The sequence below is a fragment of the Enhydra lutris genome, unplaced genomic scaffold (genome assembly GCF_002288905.1).
Source record: "Enhydra lutris kenyoni isolate GAN:26980312 unplaced genomic scaffold, ASM228890v2 scaffoldscaffold9, whole genome shotgun sequence".
Classification (NCBI taxonomy): domain Eukaryota; kingdom Metazoa; phylum Chordata; class Mammalia; order Carnivora; family Mustelidae; genus Enhydra; species Enhydra lutris.
In genome coordinates, this window is record NW_019154093.1 from 17,028,009 (window position 1) to 17,034,156 (window position 6,148).

Below are 6,148 nucleotides of genomic sequence, written 5' to 3' on the forward strand. Positions count from 1 at the left end.
AAAAGATGTTGAAGGCACACTGAGTCACCTCTGCCACCAACAGCCTATCATTTAATCATGGGCTGGAACAGATCCTTTAAAATAGAAATAGTATCAGGGATAGTGCTAACCATGAAGGTGTCATCTCATTCAAAGTATAGTAATCAAGGGGCAGCTTTCAACAGGCCATACAGGTAAATTTATAAATACTCAGTCCCGAGCCAGAAATGGATGGGGTTGTCAAGCATCTTGAAGGAGCTACATTGTCCTGGATGAAATACTCTGACTCTTCTTGTCCCCTCAACTGGAAGATGTTTTTTGCTTATACGCATAAGCAAAAAAAAAAAAAAAAAATGTGCTCAGTTACTACAAGTCTAGAAAGGATAATGCACTCAACGGAGTTGTAAGTAATATCAAGTGTCATGTTTTTATTCTTTTACCTTTTGTAAATCATTGGTCTTTTTTTACTAATCTAAAGGAAATTGTGGATCTTCTCCAGAAATGTGTATGTACCCCAAGCACCAACAGAGTTTGTTGGTGATTTCATGATGTTGGTGGATTCCACGAGCCCATGTCTGGACCCAAATGATAGCCCTTCCTCTGCCTTCATAACCTTAAGAACCTTAGCAGATGGCTGTGTCTAGTAATAGAGGTTCCTATTAGTTCAGAAGGCAAGTTATTGCATCCCCAGGCAGCTGTCATGGATAATAGTGTTTCAGAATACTGAACCAAAACCTTCCTTTTTATAACTTTCACCCATAGATACAGCTCAAAATTTCTTTATCGATTTATAGTTTTCAGAGTCCTTTTACCACCATTACATAATTAGATCTATACCACCCCCTTTGTGATGTATGCATGGAAAATTACCATATTCACTTTCCCAATGAGGAAAAGGAGGTTCGGTGAGATCAGGTGGCATATCCAAGGTCTCTCAGTCAATGAGTAGCAGACCTAGAACTCTAGAGCTTTGGCAGTTCTTTAAGTAGTTAAGAGATTGTTCTCATGACTTCCCAAGTACTCAGTGTTCCAGCACTCTAGTTTCAGCAAGTCTAACGTGGCCTTGCACTAACATCCAGCACCATGGAGTCAAGATGCTGAGAACTGATTGTGTTCATGGCCATCATCCTGGAACTAACTTTCTTCTGTACCTACTCTAGTCTGGGACCCATTTAAGCTCTGGCATCTCTGTTCTCTCCCTTACAATTCCACTTCTGGTATTTGGATTTGACATTTGCATTTTGGATTATCTCTCCAACTCCTGACTGTCCTTTTCTCCTCAAAGAGGAGGCCTGAACTACACTCTCCTTCAGGTCTCATTCACCATTCAATGGTCCAGTTGCTGGCTAATGCTTCAAGCAGGTCCGTCTTATCCCCCTTGAATGGGGATCCTGATCCAGACCCCCAGCTCTGTCTACTTTTTCTCACACATCATCATCCTCATAGCCAACGCTTTCCTGGTTTGTCTCTTCTTAACTCAAACCAATTTGACAACATCTGTCTTAAAGCATGATGCCTGGAAATGAAAAAAAGGATCCAAAGTATTATAAGCCTACTTCTTCTGGCATCTGAGACTGCCTCAAGGAGGGACAACAGTGGTAGTTGGTGTCCCTACTTGTTTAGTCATTTTTAGTCAACACTCCAGAAACAAGAATCTCTTTGAGAACAACTGTAAGACTTGAAGAAAAGTGTCCACAGCTCTCTCTCCAATCTCTGGAGGGCATGCAAAAATGGTGGCCCCAGCACTGCAAATTCTTTTTTTTTAAGAGTTTATTTATTTCTTTGTCAGAGAGAGAGAGAGAGAGAGCGTGCACAAGCAAGCAGAATGGCAGGCAGAGGCGGAGAGAGAAGTGGGCTCCCTGCCAAGCAAGGAGCCTGATGCAGGACTCCATCCCAGGACCCTGGGCTCATGACCTGAGCTGAAGGCAGTGGCTTAACTGACTAAGTCACCCAGAGTCCCTGCAAATTCATTTAGAATAGAATGTGAGTATCTCCCCTGAATGGAGCAGCACAGCTTCCCTGACAAATCTTTAAAATATCTAGTAAGGACACTGACCTTTTCCTTCTTCTCTCCCACAATGACCCACTGTTATATGAATTACTGTGCTAGCCACCATTAAAGGCCACCCTCCCAAACGAATGTTCTGAGGTACACCTGCTCGCTAGAAACAGGCTGTGCTGAACAACCCACGCTTTCTTTTTCTCACTCAAGACTAGTCATATTTGTTTGTGGAATACGGAGCTATACCTACCTGAAGACATCTAACTATAGATTGGCCCCACCTCTAACCACAGGTTGACATTTTCACTCTGTATATGCTACTGCACGGTAGGCACTCAAGACATATTTGTTTAACGAATGAATGAATTCATGGATGGAGAGTGAACAAATGAACTATGATCATGAGCTGGCCTCTAGCTCTGGCTGTTCTACTGACTGTCTAGCCCACAAACAGCTATATATTTTCAGAGAAAATAAATGTTGCAGCTCTGAGTCAGTTATGACGTCAATCTTAGCCACAGCTCGGTGAGACATTGTGTGGCTTCTCATAGTCCTGCCTACTGCAGGGGACATTATTTATCTGCACTTCTCCTTTCCTCGTAGATATTTGTGGAACATCTGTACACCAGGCAGTGTTCTAGCCACTGGGGATGTTGTAAGGAACAAAAAAACCAAGACTCTTGAAGCTTATATTCAAGAGGGGACCCAAACAGTGAAAAAGTAAATGAATAAATGAATACATTACTTAGGTTTAGGCGAGCTGTAATAACCAGCAACCCCCGCCCCCCCCAAAAATAAATACTGCCCCTCTCTGTGCCAGTCTATCCCTTTGGTTTATTTACTTCCCAAAGAGAGACTGCATTTACTCCCTCCTTGAGGATGACAACAAAAGTCCTATCTCCCTGGATATCTAAAATCTCCAAGTGATTTCATTTCTGTTCATCAGGCCTGGATAGAATTTCTTGCGTTCTAAGGTTCTATGAAGTAAAAGACAAGTTCTCTTCACTTAATGATGGAGCAGAGACAGGAAAACTGAAATAAAAACTCTCGACCTGGGGCACCCGGGTGTCTCAGTGGGTTAAAGCCTCTGCCTTAGGCTCAGGTCATGATCTCAGGGTCCTGGGATTGAGCCCCGCATCAGGCTCTCTGCTCAGCAGGGAGCCTGCTTCCCCCTCTCTCTCTCTGCCTGCCTCTCTGCCTACTTATGATCTCTGTCTGTCAAATAAAAAAAAAAAAAAAAAAACTTAAAAAAAAAAAAAAAAAAAAAAAAAACAGAAAACTCTCGACCTTATCCCAAAAGACTATTTCTCAGATGTTCTTGCTATTAAGTATGATGTGTGACTTAGTTTAGGCCAATGGGATATGAGCCAAGAAAAAGTGATGTGATGATGGGATCATGCCATATTTGGATCATGGCAATGATTGGATCATTGCCATAAGCAAGCAAGTTGCTTGCTCTAGATCTCCTCTCCCCTTCTCAAGAGCTGGAAGGATTTTGGTTGATTTTGATAACTGATCATTTGGGCCACGTGTTTTTTCTCCTCCTGTACTTTAAATTCAACTTTTACATTTTAAATTCACCAAAAAAGGATGAGCCTGAGAAACCCTCAACCCCAATAAAAGGAAAATACCAGGCCCCTGCATGATCTCTTTACCCACAACTTTGCTACGTGGCCCTCACTGTGCTATGTAATTTACACATCTTGCAAGCTATAAACCTTTATTTTTTCATGATTTCCCAATGGCTGTTGCTGAAAGGGGTATTTCGTTCATAAGAACCACAAGGGCTGTTCCAGCCACATCAGTTATTGATAGGCTGAGACCAGTGCAAAAACACTACCATACTTCCGGGGCACCTAACTGGCTCAATCAGTAGAACACATAACTCTTGATCTCAGGATTGTGAGTTCAAGCCCCACACTGGTGTAGAGCTTACTTAAAAAGAAAAGAAAAGTTAAAATCAATACTAAAAAAAAAGCCCCACCAAAACTATATGTTCTCCCACCAAAACAAAACAAACTTTCATTAACTTTTTTAATGATTCTAACAACCACCCTTACTAGAGCTAGAGAGCCATCTACTTCCCTCCCACCCTCACTCATCAGACTCAGTCACAAAGTCTAGTTTCTAATTTTCTCTCAAATTCAACCCCTTTCCCCCATTTTTATTAGCAACACGTTCATTCACTGATTCATTTATTGACTCTGCTGTGGGCTAGGAATCATGTTATAAATTGAAGACATCAAAGATAATTAGGCATGGTTTTTGACTGAGAGGAGTTTTCAGTACAGTGAGGAAGAAGGTAAGCAAAACAATGTTTATAATACATTGTGAAGAGCATTGTTCCTCAGATTTGCCCAGGGTGCAATGGGAGTCCAAGGAAGTGATTGCTAAGCAGCCATGTGTGGATGGGGATGGTAAGTCAGGTAGGACATGCTTCCCAAAGGAGGTGATTCCTCTTTTTGTAAACCCTTACTATCTGGTTGGGCTCCTTCATGAATATGACAAGCAGCAATATTACTTAGAATTAAGGAAATAATTTTCTGTGAGACTTCATGTTGCTAAGTGCTTGTCTCAACTAATCCAACATTACTAATAAAACTCCTACCTAAAGGATGTAGGAGGGATAATTGCCATGATGTGGGCTCCGAGCTGGCCAGAGAACAACTCTCTACTCAATTGCCCTTAAGGGGCACTCTAAACTAGTGAGTGTTAGTAACATCTCTAAAGGTATAAGTTTTAGTATCACCATGGAAATGACTACCCTCAGAGCTAATAATGAGATGGTAATAAAGACAGCTGTTGTATAATGAACACAATATGGGCAGAAACAGAATTACCAAGAGGATGATCTGGGAAGAGACCAAGAACATACTTCATCCACAGGCTTCATAAGATAGAATGGAAAACCACCTCTAAAACTCTAATGTGGAGACTTGGAGTTTGAGTGCTGTCCATAAAGCTCTCCTAGGAGCTGGCCACTGCTGCTTACCATACATTGAGTTTTGATTATGCCAACCCGTTTCTCAGAAGACACTTCCAGTGCTGGTACAGACCTCAGGGAGCTCACAAAATATCAGCCAAAGATCATCAAAAACCCTTAGAATTATTTTCCCTTCTAATATATTGGAGAGTACAGAGGGACACCACAAATGACTAGAAATGTGCCATGGGGGCAACAACAACTTTGGAAGACCCAGCACTTACAATTAATATTTTATGACTTGATCCCCCAAAGTGCTCATTTCAAAGAAACCTGTAGCTTTCAGTCCTTTGGTCTTTCTATTGTTCTACAACTTTTACTTTCTTTTCTCTATTTCCTGGCATCTTCTTCCTTGTTTCTGGCTTCCTTCTCCTTTCCTTCTTCTACCTGTGCCATCTCTCTTCAATTGCTTTTCCTCCAAGAGTTGGTTTTATCTGTTCAAAGACTGAAGGAATTAAGTTTATTTTCTACTAAGTCACACTGCTGGGAACATAATTTCCTACAACAAACTTTTGACTCTAGTCACATGTTCTTTGCCAACCTTTCCCCACACCACTGCCCCCCACCATTTACTGCATATCAGTTGCTGAATGTAACAGTTAATCTGATGTGCCAGTTTGATACTAGGCCCCAGGCGCCAGACACAAGGCCAGGCATTAATCTGGGTGTGTCTGGGTGTGTCTAAGGGCATTTCCAAATGAGCTTACCTCTTGAAAGGGCAGACTAAGGAGAACAGACTGCCCTCCCCAATGTGGGGGAGCATCATCCAATCAACTGAAGGCCTAAATAGAACAAAGAATCTCAGTAAGAATAAGCACTTCCTGCCTGACTGCTGGGCTGGGATATCAATCTTTTCCAGCCTTCACACTTGGACTGAAAAATTGGCTTTTCTTGGGTCCTAAGCCTGCTGGCTTTCAGACTGGAACTACATCATCAATTCATATGGTTCTCAGGTCTTCAGATTCAAGATGAAATACTGCACATTGCCTTTCCTGGGTCTCCAAAGTGCTGACTGCATATCTTGAGACATCTCAGCCTCCATAACAGCATGAGCTAATTCCTTATTTTATATATATTTTTATATATGTATAAATATATAAAAATAAATATATATATACACACAATGTTTTATATATATATATATATATATATATATATATATATATATATATATATATATATTC